Source organism: Carettochelys insculpta, chromosome 6 (assembly GCF_033958435.1).
Source record: "Carettochelys insculpta isolate YL-2023 chromosome 6, ASM3395843v1, whole genome shotgun sequence".
NCBI lineage: Eukaryota > Metazoa > Chordata > Testudines > Carettochelyidae > Carettochelys > Carettochelys insculpta.
Window position 1 is genome coordinate 14,451,184 of NC_134142.1, and position 16,472 is coordinate 14,467,655.

The window sequence follows — 16,472 nt, forward strand, 5'->3', positions numbered from 1 at the left end:
TTCCAAGTCCGGGGGGCCCTCTTGAAAGCCCCTGTCTGCACAGGCAGTGTGTGTTCCAAAAGCAGCACTTTTGAATCACTTGCAGACCCTGTTATGCTAATAAGGTGATGCATATTCATGTCAGCACCTCATCAGCATCTTCTGAACTGCCTCAGTCACATGCCCCTTCCAAAAGGAAGGGGCTAGTGTAGACATAGCTATTGAAATATTAGACTTCCTGCCCAACCATAATTTTGAAAATTTGTGGATAAGGTAAAGTTTTTGGTCCTCCAGACTTTACAGATCTATTGAGAGCTAAACTGGATTGTATTAGCATTTTTTAAGGTTGTCATTGGCAGCCGTAGTGAAGTAGCTGTTCATTTTCAGTTGCACTGTATTAAAGAGTAAATAAATAAAAATTGGGGCTTAATTTTCCCGGTAGCAAGCCAGTAAAAATATCAGAGTTGGGCCTTTTGCCATGGAAAAGGGGTAGATTTACTCACTGACTGCCCTCTACAGTTAAACGTTTGTGAGAAAGAAGCATCGAGCTTAACTTTGTCAAAGCATAATGTAGGGCTGGCCTAGGAGTTTGGCTGCATTGCAGTATATGGCCAAGTTTGGAATGGATCTTGACAGTGTGGTGTTCCAAGGTAATGGAGAATGAAAAGCACAATAGTGACATGCCCACTCTCCTCTAAAGAGGTTAGTAGCTGGACACCAACTGAGAAGTGTTCATGAACAGCCAGATGTCTAGTGTCACTCAGGTGGGTCTGGCTGCCTTCAAAGTCCTAAGCCCTGGTTACACACTTCTAGAAAGCACATCACAGAATAATGGAAATGCACCATGTCAGAGGAAGAAACAAAACAAAACAAAAAAGCCCATCGGAAAGTACACATGGGAGGACTGAGGCGCCAGCATAGCACTGGGAGGGACCCTCCAGGATGCATCTTAGGTCTGATGCAAAGGGTACTGAGATCCAAGGAAAGGTTCCTATGAACTTCAGTGGGTTCTGCCAACACCTGCTGCTGTGTTTTCAGATTAGAAATTACACTCTGTCCTGGGAGGGCATCAGGGTCTCCAAAAGAGGTTTTGATATAGATAAGCAGTCTAAAATTTAGTGCTGCTCAAAGACCTTCAGGCTGGTGTAGAATCACTTACTGTTCTTGTTCTCATGTATTCCTGATGCCTGTCCTTTTCACTATCTAATACCAAGTTTATCAGAGCAAATATACTTCAGTTGTCCCAACACGTACATCACTGGTGCCAGCATTTGCCACCTGTTTGAGGCACAGCTGTGAGGGCCTCAGCTGCTGGGGGAGTTCTGTTGCTCTGTCAGCCCTGGGTCATCTTACAGATGAAAATGGGAAAAATGTCTTTCCATGAGGAGGCCCTCTAGGCCAGGGGTCAGTAACCAAAAGAGAAGGAAGAGCCATTTTTTCCCATTTGGTAAAAAAAACTCAATGATTCAAGAGCCGCAATGTGTGTGAGTACAAGACGGTCCTTAATAAATAAAGTCAAACGATACTTACTGAAACCCCTATTCTAAGAATAGCGCGCGCGCGCGCACACACACACCCACCCACCCACCCACCCCACAATTTACTGCACATATTAAAGGGGAAGTTATCCTGTGTTTCAAGATCACATATTGTTTGTTTCATATTGTTTGAGTTCATTGTTGGGCTCTGAGGTGCTCACCAAAATATCGAAAATAATCAGGAGGTTTTGTTTTGTTTTTAACACTTGGCAGTTATAGCATTGGGAGCCACAAGGACATCCGTAAAGAGCTGCAGTTTGCAGACCCCTGCTCTAGGCATTGGCATTTCACATATAACCAATATCCCGGATAATTTGTGCAGAGTGAGAGCTAGGAATCTTTCTGTAATAGCTGTCTCCATAGTATCTAAGTGTGTGTGATGCTCATTCCAATAGAACTCAGCTTCCTGTGAAGAGAATCCTTCCCGAAGTACTGCATGCTTTCTATGTAGTTGCTCATGTTTTGGAGTTTGTTGCATACAGTGGCCACAGTCTTGCAAATACTTATGCTCTTGCTTAATTTCTGGAGAAGAAGAGTCAGCAAGACTCACTTCACAGAGATGCTCAGGAAATGGTAGGATAGTCTGCCAGAGTGTGTGTGCGGGGGGTCTCATTTCTTCCTGCATGGGATGGCCTTGAGAATGCAATCCCACTTAGCTGCCAAATGCAGGTGATGAAAGAGTCTGAGCAAATGATTTGGCAGATGTTATCTGCCACATGCAGGGGAGCTGTGAGTTCCCCAACTGAGGCCAGAAGCCTTTTGTAACTAAAAAACAAATAATATACCCATCCTGGATCTGTCCTGCTGTGCCTCCTCATATTCTATCCCACTGGGTGTTTTAATACCTTAGACCATCCAATGCCTTACTTCTTTATATACTGGCTTCTGAATTTCAATGAACTCATGCTCATCCGTTGATGATAAATGCTTAACAAATGTGATGTGGTTCCTTAGAGGCAGCTGCAGACAGCTGGCTGCACAAGGCAGATGAGTTGAGCATAAGGCTGTTACATGCTCCTTCTAAAGACTTTTAACTTGAGCCCTATTATAAAGGTTTAATCTAAAAGAAGGATACAAATTCTCAGTTTTTCCCTCTCTCTCTCTCTCTCTCTCTCTCTTTGAAGTCATCATTTTTCATCAGTGTGTGCAAATTAGTGAGGTTTTTTTGGTCATTCAGGTTTCTCAGTTTTATACACTGTAGTTGGTCGTAGGCTACAGCAAAATTTCTTGTCCTTAAAATAGTATTGCAGCTTGAAAACTGCAATTTATTGCTTGCTGGACAGTTCCCCAAAAAACGCAGACTTTAGTTTATCCAAACCTCAGGAGCCAAGATTTTTGCAAATACCCGGCCAACCTAGAGTGGAGCCTTTAAATTTACTTCTGGTAGCATCTTTTATTGATTTTTTTAAGCTGTTGTTTATTACCTTCAAAGCACTCAACAGGATGGATCCATCAAATATTCTGGCCTTAACCTCATTTTTTCCACAACACTCACATCAGTCTTCAGGGCAAGCAAGTGGTTTGGTAGTGTGCTGGAATCTGTTGAGAACCAAAGCGGTGATTAGCACAGAAATTCATAGAAGAGGATTAATTCTTAAGATCTTATTTTAGGATTCTTGTTACTTTTCTAAATAAAAAAAAAAATGAGGTTCATACTAAAATTGTCCTATATCAGTTACTAACAAAGCTGCAGATAAATAACTTGTGTGAGGACTCGTAAGTTCTACAAAATGCAACACTTTCCAAACATTTGGGCAAGCCACATTGGGAAATCGGCGTTAAAGTAGTTTTTAAAAACTTGTTTTCAAACTCTCAAAGAAGAGGGTGACAAAATGCTACAGCTTTTTTTCATTTTTTTGTTGTTTTATGATATTGACAAGTGTGTTTTGCTATTGATGCCTTTTTAAGCCCTCCCAAAGAAAAATAAAGTAAATTTTTAATACAAATAAATGGCAGTCTATATTTTTCCCACTCTGGTGTGGCTCAGGAACAGCTTCTTGAATCACTTAAGGTATGAATATATTCTCAGATTACCTGTTTCTGTGGTGAATTTTATTATGCTAATTTGCATGAGATAAGAAGCAAATAAGGATCAAACTTTCTCAAGGGGATTTCAATTTTCTCATTATTTTTGAGAGTCTCCTGACTGCAGTTCTGTTGGGATAATGTAGGGAAGTCTCTGTCTCTGTCAATGCAAGGCCCCCTAGCTTTTAGTGTTTTTAAAAGAAAAATGAATTTTTGATGTTGGTCTGTAACTGAGATGAGAAACCGGTTAAAAAAGCTAGCACCAAAACAGTACGTAAATCCTATTGGTGGTTCTGCAATTTAGCTCTTTCACGTGTCTGGTAATGTTGGACTTTTGCTCACAAAATGTCCCTTGATGCTGATAGTGAGGATACTGGTAGTCCAGGTTCTTAATATTCCACTTGGATAAAATGTAAACAAATTTGTGGTGAGTCAAATCTGAATACCTTTGAATTATTTGAACCTGGTTGTTCTGGGTACAGATAATACCTTAAACAGCAAGTAATGAGACCCAAATAAGCAACTGAGACAGATTGATCAGAGCATGGCCAGAGGCTGCTCTGATGATATTCACAGATGTGCTCCTCCATACATTGGGTGATTGTCAAATATCCATATTTAATATTCCTAAATGTAGCCTCTTCATGTGGTGGTAGTGGTACAGCTCTTGGGTGACTCAGTGCATGTAGGTGACCATTGGAAGAGTTGCATGCTGTCTTGGGCTGTATGCTTTCATTATACTGAAGATGCCAAAATCTGTATTTCCATCCTTTTAAAACATTTAGTGTTGCCAAGTGCCTTATCCCTGGTCTGTTTTTTTACTGAGATGTGAATGTTTGCTAAAGCTCAATTAGGAAACATGAGGTGAAGGTGGTAGGTTATTAAAAGCAACCGGGAAATAAGTTCTCCATTGAAGCTGTTTGTGCTCACAGTTTGTTACTAGAGTTGGCAACCTGAAGGTATTGGTGGAGGTTCAGCAGCTGTTAGATGGCCATGTTGCGGCAGTTTTCAGAAAGACTCTGTCGTCTCCATTTGGCCAGAGACTGGGATCTCGTCTTTGGAATGTGCACCTTGCTGCTGCGATCCATGCTGTCTGCCTTTGGCAGCAATGCCTGTAATGCTCTTACACCTGAAATCACCCCAGTGCTCAGCAATAAGGTCAGGTGGCCTGTTGGTTTCTGGGTGAATTTTAAAGTGTTAGTTTTGGCCAGTGGAGACTTAAATAGCGTGAAACCTCCCTTGCTTGAGTCCTATGTGGTGCTGTCATGGCTGAGGTCAACAGGGAAACTTAAGCTGGTCAAGTTCACAAGGCAAGAGAGATGCTAACCTGGTACTCTGAGCGAGACAGCTTTGGGATGTGGGAGCTTTTGCTCTTCTTTGTCCAAAATAGCCCATTGATTCACATAGTCTTTCAGGGTGGAGGTGCTAGAGTACAACTTTCTTTTTGGTTGGCTATTTTTTGGTTTTCAGGTAGATGTAAGATGCTGGGTGTAATTGTGATTGTCCTTTGAAGTTGAGTCTGTAGGCTCTGGTACCTGGAATATGCAGGATTTTTCCTACTCATAAATCAAGAAAAAATGGCAGAATAACTTGTGGCGATGTCAGAGACTGAAAGATGAAAATGGAAACTGGGAATGAACTTTAATCACTTCCCTAACTCATGTCAGTAATTCTACTGACTGAGAGTGCTACTCTTTACTGTGGAAGTGCTTCAGACATACCAATGCTGTATGTTTTTGTAACTTTAAAATCTGCTTATGTGATCAGATTTTTCTCAAAATTTCTAAATGTCATGAATAGCCATTTAAAAAGAGTCATCCGTGGTGGGCCTGATTCTCATTTACGCTTGACACCACCTCTGACGGAGGGAAGAGGCCTGAAACTACAATGCTGTTTTATAAATTCCATTTGCACCTATTTTAAGCCCTCTTTACTTTGTCAGAGTGCCATACTGTGACCGTTGTGTACATGAGATTCAGGCCTCATGAGTTTAAAAATATAGTAGTGCTGATATTTGCTCTCAGATCATTGTCTATGCAATACAAATTCTCTTCTTTTTTTTTTAAGTTTAATTTAAGAAAAAGCCTTATGAGGCATCTTGGGTAGATGTATATGAATCATGGAAAATTAAGTGGACAGTGGATTCAAGGATTTTAATTTTGTTTGGAGAAAAAATATGACTTTCCTTCATATATCCATTTGCTTTTGAATATAACCACATTATTTAGAGTAGTGGTCAAGTCAGGCCATTCCTGTCTTGAAATATATGGGTAGAGATGCATTTTATAGGTGAACTGCCATTGTGTTGGGTATTTTCTTATTCGCACTTTTAAAAGATAACTAAACAAAATGTTGCAAAAGCAAACAATGAGTACTGAAGCAACATTAGGCTTGTGTGGGATTCTCACATGAGTAAAACAAGTAAATTTGGGTCTGTTTTGTTAGGGGAACAACTGGCTGTTTTCCATTTTTTTTGTTTTGTTTTCTAGTTCAGAACAGTTAGCTCATTTTAATTTTTTAAATTAGAGAAAGGCTAGGTGTACTTCAGCTGTTACAGCTTCAGTAGCTTTCAATTTTTAATCTTCATTTCAAGTAGAAAACTTGGGTATGTTTCTTTATTGTTCTGTGTTGCAGCATAATTTGAAACATATGTAGTGTTCTGGTAGTTTTGTTTTGAAATGACTAATATAATTTTTTAGCTGTCAGTCATGGTGATTTTTACAGAGGTGATAGTAATTATAGTCTTTGAGCTGTTTCGAAATCCTTATTAGTCTGGTTCTCAGTCAGGTCAGTTGTGGATAATTGCTTAACCTGAGTCTTTGCATTAATTTCCAATAAAATAACTTAGAATTGATTGGAAGGGGTAAAGGGCCTCTGAGTTTCAAAAATTTTAACAGGTGATTTTTCATGTCAGCTGTCTTACAAAAGGGGGTGGGGCGGGGTGGGGGTGCAGAGATTTTTTGAGCCTTACGAAGGGAGAAAACCTCAAATGGATGGCTCTCTTCAAGTTGATCTGTTCTCGCCTATTAATTCTGAGCACCAAATTCATTCTGCTTCCTCTGAATAGAATACATTCTCTTAACGAGCTCTGTTGCCGAAGAGCCAAAAAGGAAGGTCTGATTTCCAACATATACTTTGCCAATTGCTGTACCTTTATTCTTATAGGAATTCTGTTAGTTAGCGGGGCACACATTCCGATTTCCAACAGGTTTCTTGGTCGAGGGCCTCACCCCGTCCCTTTTGAAATCAGTGGGGAAAATGCTAATTGAGTTTATTATGCTTTGAATCTGGCTGCTGATAAATGAGAATGGGCAGGTAGGAGACAGAGTATTTATCCTGTAAGAAAGAGAATTGTATCTGGACACTTCCTATGCAGTGTATCCACATTTGTTTTATAAAATTACTTGTGCACATTTTGTGTGAGCAGCTTTGAATAAAGACTTGTGAAGAAAAAGTTTACCCACATGCCATATTTTATGTATTGGATATGCAGTAAAGTAACTAGGGCATTTCCTTCTTGAGAATCAGATGGGAAAGGTATAATAATTCATAAACCAATGTTAATTTTGAGCTGATTTAGGGCCTGATTTATATTGCTTCAACATATGGCTTGAAATTCTGCAGGCTTTGTTATAAGATTTGTATAATGTTGAGAGTTTATACAGGGGAGACAGATAAGCACTGGCTTTTCTAACTGAATGCAAATGAAGGAAAGGAACGCAGCCCTGTAGTAAGCCTGAAGTTTTACTGTTTAAGAAATTGACTTTTTGGCAAAAAATATCATATGAACATTTGAAATGACACCCTATAGTACATGGTGTTTTGTACACAGGTCTTCTGTCAAGGTCATTGGAAACTGAATGTATTAATAGTGGACTGCTTATGAAACAGAGCTTTACTTCCTGCCTGCCCACCTGTGGGTATAGTGTGGGTTCTGTAACTGTAAAGGGTCTCAGGAGAGTTATAAAGGCAAAGAAGATGGAAAATGTATAAAGAAACAAGCAGGGAAGCCTGCATACACTATGTAGTTACTTACATTCAAAGTTGGCTGAAGTTGCATATGTACCACTAAATTAACCTCAAAAGCTGGTCATGACAGCAGAATGTCCATTGTAATTGTTTTTGTTGGCGTTTGGCTTCAGAATTAACTCACCGATCCAACATGAACCTCTGTGCTTGGAGTGCGAGTCTGGTGGTGATGTTTTTTTTTACCTTTTTATGCAATCATGGAAAAAATATGTTTCTGCTCGAAGCAGTTGTCAAACAAGCTTCTTTCATCGACAATCAGACACAGGGCAGCTGAATAAGGCTGTTTAGTCTAGAGTAAATACTCAAGAGATTACAAGGTCACTGTAGGAAATGTAATTATACCATTTATTCCAGAACAGTGTTTTGTAGTGTGGGGTTGCAGAATACTAAATCATGATGTTTATTAAGTGTGTGTGTGTGTGTGTGTGTGTGTGTGTGTGTGTGTGTGTGTGTTTATATAGAAATAAAAATTCAGCAGCTACCTTGGAGAGGAACAGTGTTGAGTAAAGAACTAAAATGGTAACTAGTGGTAAATATTAAGCAGGTTTCAAAAAGGCGTAATCCACACCTTGGCTTTGTTATTGAAATCACTAAGGGATGGATTCTGCTCGTGTCCTTGCAGGTGTTGCTCATTCCCCTTCCGCAGCTGTGGAGTGCTGTGCATGGCACTTTGCGCGGGGGAACAGAGGGAGGAAGGCAGGTGGAGAAGTCTCCTCCAGGGTTGTGTGTCACACGTGTCCCTTGCTGTAAGAAGCTCACTCATGTTAGCATTCAGAAGGTTTATGGTCCTACATAATGAGCTCTCCTGGAGCCGTTGCCCTCCAAAACCAAAGTTCTCTTTCCACCCTCCATTTTGAAATTGCTGTTCTGAGGGTAGGTCCTACCTGGGATTGGGTGGGGTGCCTCACTACTTGATTTCCTGGTCCGAAGATTTTGCCTGTGTGGAAACTGTGTGTGCAGCTTGAAAGTGTCCTTAACTTTCTCTCTCTTCTTGCAATGTTGAAGGATGCCTCGGACCTCTGCTCTCCCTCTCCATCTCCTGCTTGCCTTGCTTTAATTCTTCTGCACCCCCGCGATGCAGCATACCTCTGCATTATGAATTTCACAGCTGAAACCAAGATGGTGGCTAGGGCAAATTCCTGATTTGTGTTCTGTGTAGAATGCCAGCCTTCCCTGCCCTGGCCTACTTCCCCCCAGGAACTGTAGAGCCCAAGTGTCTTCAGAGGTGACTCCTCCGGCTGCTGTTGCTTCTGTCACACAGCCACAAACAGTGCTGTTTAAACCCACTAGTATCACCATTACAGTGGCATCATGGCCATGAGAGGAATAAGGACCTGAATCAGTCTGATTACAGTCCTTCAGCGTACAGGAAGGCACAGACGAACTGCATATGAAGTACACAGGAGAACCTCTTCCTCTTGCTCCTGCACAGAACCTTGGAGCTTCCCTACCTCCCCAGCCGAGCACGGGAGGTACTTAGCTGGATGTTCACGGCAGTGCGTGGCCTCTCCTGGCCTGTCCAAGCAGCCTGCTTTGTCATCCAGCTAAGAAACCCCCACAAGCACTTGCTTAGCTGTTTCAGCCATAGCCAGTGCTAAATAGTTCATGAAAAAGGTGATGGGAAAGGGCGTCCTGTGCTGAATGACCTCGTTCCTGCTTCCTCAGATCATGCACGAAATCTGGGAAGTTGTGAAAAATACAATGGAGAGGTCCAAGGGACAGAACAAGTACAACCCCTCAGACTGAGATTTCACTCCTGGAAGAAGGGGAAGTATTATATCCGGATTCAGAAACGCTGTAGGTGAATGGACAGGAAAGACTTACCCACATCCTTCTCTCTGTGAAATAAAGATCTGATGAGACTCCACAGCTGTGCATGAGGAGAGTCCTCTAAACAAGATTCCGACAGCCCCAATGACAATTAAATTTATCTTTTGAGCAGAAACCCAACAGAGCATCTTGGCTATTATTAACGCAGCGGTGGAGCAGGTGATTGAATCGGAAGCTAAGCAGACAGTGAAATGAAGGCACCTTAACAGAGAAGTAATAAATTCTTTAGAATTGCACAAACAGTGGAATGTCTTGGTTTGCATTCCAGAAAAAGATGCAGTAGTGGCAGAGGCCACACAATAGCCTTCCACATGGGAATTGTTGCCAATGTACTAAATGGACCAAGATATTAAAGTAGCTTTTCTGGCCCATCCTTAGGCAGTATACTTCCTGAAATGCCCTTTTTCTAGAAAGAATCTCACCTGGAGCCTTAATAGGACATTACAGGTTGTAACTTGTAATTGCTTTGATCACATTCTCTTATTTTTCACTAATACCTCTATTGTTCACAAATAATATTTCTTGCTGTGATCACCTGAGTCAGGAATGTTTCAAATCCAGGAGCACTGTCTGCAGGATACAAATGCTGTGTCTTCCAAACCAAAAGCATGCGGCGCTCAGAAGCAGTGAGTAACTTATGCCAAAGAAGGAAGCTATTTATCTTCGATCCCAAGACAGCTATGTTCTCATCATTTTGCCCTCACTCTAAGGGTTAAAAGGGAAAATTTATTGTGGTAATGTAGGCTCCTACTCTGCAAACACATATGTGTAAGGACTCCCTTGGCTTCAATATGTGTTAATGTACTCGTGTCGATGCAGGTTTGCAGGGCTGAGGCTGTACATTGCAAGCTAAGCAGGTCATGGAGTACTTTGTTCATATCTCATGTTCATATATGGTGCTGTATAATTCGTAATAAATCTGTTCCTTTTTATGGTGCCAGTGGGGAGAGTTTTGAGGATGGAGCTTGCAGTACATTCTTATTAAAAACTAAAATTGGATTGTGGAGAAAGGGGGCTTTGGAAAGGGAGCAGTTGGAAGTGGCCAGGGGGAGTGTGCTGAGCTGCTTTGATGCAGCATGAGTGTTCTGGGGTTTTTTTAAAGGGAGGAAAAACTGAAAATATTTTTCAGCAATGTGAATTTGTCCAAGGGAATGGCAATATGATTATTAGCTTGGACTCACTTGCTTTTAAGCTTTGGATTTCCAGATATAGCTAAATGGAAGGAAAACAGACTTCAAAGACTGAGCTGTTTTGTTGGCGTTATGTTCTCCAGATACCTTTATATTAATTGTAAAAGTTTAATTTAAAAAGAACTGATCTTGAGACAAAAGGCCCTGTGTTGTAATTTATGTATCTTGTGCATCAATATTTTCAGTATCGGTGCCCAATAAATATTTGTCCAAGTTAACGGCAGTTCATAAGGATTGGTCTCCAGGGCACGTAGTTCTAAATATATGGGAGCTGTTAGATATTCATAATTTTAGAAAAGCAGGTCACTTATTTAGGTGTTAATCCTTTAGGGACTTAAGTGTGCACTTCACTTTATGCACTGTGACTTTCCTTTCAAGTGGCAAGAAACAAAACTTCACGGCCTGTGACACATCCATGAACTTTTCTATAAATACCTATGACTAAATCATATCTACTGATATATAAATAAGACCAAGCACCCAGCCCTGCAAAGACTTATGAGTCTACTTCACTTTGTATGAGCAGTTCCATTTGAAGGCGAAGGCAAAGTCACAGCACATAAAGTGAAGCGCACACAGGTCTGTGCAGGATCAGTCCTAATTAAGCGATCTGCTTTTCCAAAGCTCTGAATGCCTAAATCTCAGGTTGGGGGCTCAGGGCATGCTGCTGTTCTGGGGGACCCTTTGGGACCAGCTGTTGCTTGGGCACCAATAGGCACCAATTGCTGCTCAGGCTGTCCCTGGAGTCAGCTTCCAGGGAGCCACCAAGTAGCGACTGCCCATCAGCCGCTACCCAGGCATTCCTTGGGACCAGCTGCCCTGGGCTACTCAAGTACCAGCCAGTGCAGTCATCCACAGCGCTGTTCCAGCAGTGGCCTGCGTGGCTGTCCCCAGGTGCAGTTGTCCTTGGGGCCAGTTGCTTGGGCACCCCGGGCATCAGCTGCACTGGCCGGTGAAGGGGTCATGGAGGTCACAGGAGGTCATGGAATCTGTGACATGTCTGACCTTCATGACAGACAATCAGCCTTGTATAAAAACTTTGGAATTAAATCTTAAGCTTCTATTTAGAACTAAGACAATAATATTTTAAAGATACTTTACATGAACCAATAGTGAAGACTGAGGTTGCAAACAGTATTGAGAAGAATCAAAATACCCCGGGCAGGCCATGTTTCCAATAATGAAATAATGACTTGAACATACTCCAACTTCACAGATTAGCTATTGCTCAGGCTTGAAGGTAATGCTACCATGTTTTTGTTTCTTTACCTAAATAGCTTTAAATGTAAAAACATAAATCCTGTGCAGTGGGAGTGGAAAAGGGGGGGATGGTTTTCATTTGGCATAATTTCCTGTGAGGCACAGTTCTAAATAAGGCCCATATTTACACAAGACAATACAGTTTTACATAGTTGTAGTATATACAGCACATTTTAAAATTGTTTAGCCATCCCTGGGTATTTAATATCATCACAATAAATGTGTTTAATAAAGGTGGGTGAAGTTTGAAATAATTTTTGAATAATTTTACAGTAGAAACACCAGTTAAATCAACCGCCTTGCAGTAATAAATGTCAGAAAAACAATTAATTATACTTTCTTGCAACTGCAAAATCAATTGTATAACTGTTCTTTTAAAACAGACTTTTACATTACTAAAGTCTAAACACTACAGTTCTGTAACTTGTCAGAATCAGGTTTTGGTTAATAGATATTTTCAGTGATGTAATGGGAAATTTTGGCAGTGATTCAGGATATAATGGACTGTGATTAATGTTTTAATAAGCACTTTTCGTCTACTTATAGTATATTGGTGAAATGGTTTCCTGTTCAGATTGATAGAACAACAGGTGTGCATACATATTTTTTCTTTAAGAAAAAATAAGTTATCTTATTTTTTTCTTCATTTTAATATTGTTGTTAAGTTTGTCTTTTTTTCGGTCCTGTCTGTAATTTAAAAGTGTAAGCCATCTTGGAAAAAATATCAATTTTCTTAGCAAATTTCTTTGCAAAACAGGAAATTCATTAGTTTAAAAATAATTTTGATTTATTGGGATTTTCTTTGGTAGGAGAGATTTATTCAAAAATGGATTGATTTGCAATCAGATGAATGTGTGAACAAAGTGTGAGCCTGAAAACATTACAGGATTAGATTTCTTATTAGAGTTGATGTAATATATTTTCTACACACTTGAGTTACTTCCATATTGAAAGTATTGTTATTTTTCTACATTTGAAATGTTTCTACAAAATATGCAACAAATTGATATTTCAGTAACATTTATTTCATCACCATCCATTTGGATTTGCCACAGGGAAAGTGTTTTCTAGAGGGACCAGTCAGCTGTAGTCCCAGTGAAGATGTTTTTCCTAAGAAGCAAAGCTTTTAGTCTGTTCAAGGCAAGAGTGTAGCTTATGGTCCTAGTGTGCTGCTTTTGTGACTTTGTTTGCTACCTGTCCTTTTTGCAAATTACTGGAGGACATGGGTGCAATGGGTCTCAGTGAGATTAACGGCTAACCTTGTTTCTTTCCTCTACATTTCTCTCTCCCGCTTTAGCTCCCTAACCCCCCGGCCTCGTAGGTGACTGTAGACACAATCATAGAATCATAAGGTTGGAAGAGACCAACTCCCAATGCATCTCCACCCTGAGTATGAGGATGATTATTGCTTAAGCTTTATGTTGCAGCTGTGTCTAGAGGCCAACCAGATAGGGGCTATTTTGTGCCAAGCGCTGTACAAAGGATTTAAAAATGCCCCTCTCTGCCCTAAGTTGTCTACAGGAGGACCATGGCTCAGTTGTGCCTGCTCTAATGCCTTGCACTGGAGCTCAGCATAGATGATCAAGGCTGGTTCAAGGCATGTTAGGCTTTCTCAATCCAGAATGATAGGCAAGTCTATCTGGAAACGCAGAAATGCATGACCTACAGAGATGTGCAGGAAACTACATGAGAAATGATTGGCCTTGTGTGAGATGACTCCATCTCTGCTCCAAAGGAGGTGATCTCCCCTCCTCTCCAGAGTCCCTCGGCATCTTTTGGTCTGGAGATTCCTCCAAGAGATTCGGGATTTGTCATACCTGACCCTCTCTTAACCAGCCTGTCCTTAAGGAATGTGGACTGTTTCTTGCAGGTACTCTATAAGCACAGTCATACTTTTGTAACTTGAGTACAGTAGGGTCTTCACATTCACAAGGGTTCTGTGTGCAGAACCTTTGTGAATGGAGGGGGTGTTGGGAGCCCCAGGAAACAGCAGCGTGGGTGCTTCCTGCCCTGGGGACCCGGGGAAGTGGTGGCGGCTGATGTTCTGTCCCTGGGGAAGTGGTGGCCGCCGGTGCTCCCTGCCCAGAGCCCCGGGGAGGCAGCGTCAGCTGCTAGCACTCCCAGGCCGAGTCTGGGGGAATCCACGGCAGCTGCCAGCGCTCCTGGCCCGGAGCCTTGGGGAAGCAAGGCCACTCGCGAATAATTGAATTCACGTATGTAGCACTTGTGAATGTCAAGACCCTACAGTATATCCCTAAAAGATTGCTGTAGCTTGGTTCTGTGCCTGTATCACACCTGCTGTGCACAGAAAACTTGCACTTTGTCTTGTCCCTGCCATTCTTTTCCAGAGGAGATTTCTAAGATGGCACTTGGCCATTGCCTTTATCTCCTGGCTTTCTCTTCCTTAAGGTACAAAGACACAGGAGAGCATAGGAATAAACCCAAATGAAATCCTCCCTTCTTCGAACATTAGGAAGGGAAAACCTTCTCTTCCCTGAGCTGAGTGCACACATCCGGGAGCTAATGGACTGGGCGTTCTGTTCAACTCTGATTACCTAGGCTCAGGTAACTTTAGGTCTCCCAGCAATGTGGGCAGGAGACAGAGAATGTGGATTCTGAGATGATCTCAAACACACGAGAGGGGGTCTGTTTGTGTCGCTTCAGAGCAGAGTTACCTTAAAATGGAAGACCTCACAAATGTGGGGCTTAATAGACTTTGCCTTAAACTGTAAAAGAGCTGTCTTCTTTTCTTCTTTCACCGAAAGTAAAACAGTCCTAGCAGAGGATAATGGCATCTTGAGCATCAGTGGATACAATAGTGAAGAGCATTTTTTAGAGACTGTTACGGATTTTCATTAGTTGGCTCAGTTCTTTTCCAACCACAAAGTGTCCATTGGACATCTCTGTGGGCTTTGGGTTTCTTGGCTGAAAACAATTCACTGGGTCATCATCTACATGAGATCTATAAAACTCCTTAATCCTTTATCTGTGATTATCGAGATAGAGCTATGTACCTGGCCTCTGTCCCTCTCCTTTACACTGGCAGAAGTCATCCAGCCCTTAAAGCAGGGGCTGCCAGAGAGATGTGCTGTTAAGGACGCTTGTGACTGTTCAAACCCCGGTATTGTTATGACCGATATCACTTGGTAGAGATGAACCTCAAGGAGACGGAACCTCTCTGCCTGAAGTGCTGGTCCATAGTAGGAACTTGGAAGAAGCATCAACTGGAAATAATTTTGAGCAATGAGTAGCAAACCCAGGAATTGACATCTATTACCTAAAATTCACAGCTTCCTTCCAACCACTCGTACAGCCTCCTTGTTAGCATGTGCCACGGTCTCTTCCTTTCCTTCTTCAAACAGCTCTAGGAACTCCACCTGTTCGATAAAGCAATAAAACTCAATTCCAAAGGATTATTACTGCATCCACTTGAGATTTTGGGCTGACCTTTTCAAACCCTCTCCCCGCACTATCAGCGTTGGCCCAGCTCTGCTCCTGGGCTTGTCAGTGGGAGTTCTAATATGAGTTTGGTAGGAGCAGAGGTAGATCAGCACTGAGGGCTTTGAAAAACCACACCTCAGACTTAGTTCTCCAGGTCAGAGATTGTTTTTGGTTTCAGTTCACCCGCTCTCCAGTGGTGTACATACTTAGGGCACTCATGGGACGGAGTTGGTGAGGAGCATCCAACTCGAGAGAGACGTTCATCTGCTAGGCAGAGAAAACACCTAGTTTCTGTAGCTACCAATGTCACAGAGAGACTCAGTGACCATGCTGAATGGTCGAGACTACAAGCTCTTCGGCTACTGAAATAGTCCTTCAGCCAAGCTGCTACAGGCTGGGACTTTGCCCGGTGGGGTTGCCTACTGGTCGTCTTGTTTGTTTCACAACACAAACCAGCATTGCACAATCATCTTGAGCTATCTGTTCAGATCAGCTTCCTTTATGTACACATGCACAGTAGCTGGTTTTACAGGATCTCTGCTATGTACTTAAGATCAGAATCTGGCCCTAAGAGGAAAGGAATAAGCTTTTACTTCGTGGTAGGAGACTTATCTCCCTAGAGAATTGTTTTGTCAGCTGTGGTAGTAAATTCTTTGAGAGCTGAGTACTAATATGTAGGGCTACGGCACAGGTTGTACCATTCCTACGCCAGGCAAGAAGAGGTACTAGCTTTCGGTTCAGGCAGCCCCACTTCATCTCTGCACCTACAAAGTGTGGTAGTCCTTGAGGGAGATGCCCCACCCTGGGAGATGGACAGATTAGATCCTGGAAAGGAGCATCACGGAGGATTCCTGTGAACACTGCACCATAGCTCTGAGGATGCTGAGCTAGATTACAGCTTGCCAGGAATATCTCTAAAGCAGGGAGGCCAGGACCCATTAGACTATATTTGTGTTCTGTCTTACTTTGGAACTGTTCCTCTGAGTGCCTGGGAAGAAGGTGTGGAGGTAGGTTGCATAGGAAGAAGCCCAGGGACAGAAAAGGAGGTTGGAACATGCAGACCAGGGCCATGTGCTACAGGGACCCGGACTGGAGGGAGGGGACTTTGTTTCCCTATAAGGCCTGGGGAAGGCTTCAAACAAGGATTATAGGCCTACTAGGTCTCAGTGTGCTGTTGGAG

The 16,472-nt window shown here is 42.1% G+C and overlaps 1 protein-coding gene across 3 annotated transcripts in view; it reads left to right on the forward strand.

Moving 5' to 3' along the window:
• The window catches only part of MNAT1 (MNAT1 component of CDK activating kinase), a 213,620-nt gene that overhangs the window by 145,181 nt on the left and 51,967 nt on the right, over positions 1–16,472 (forward strand). The gene's annotated exons all lie outside the window — the stretch shown is intronic.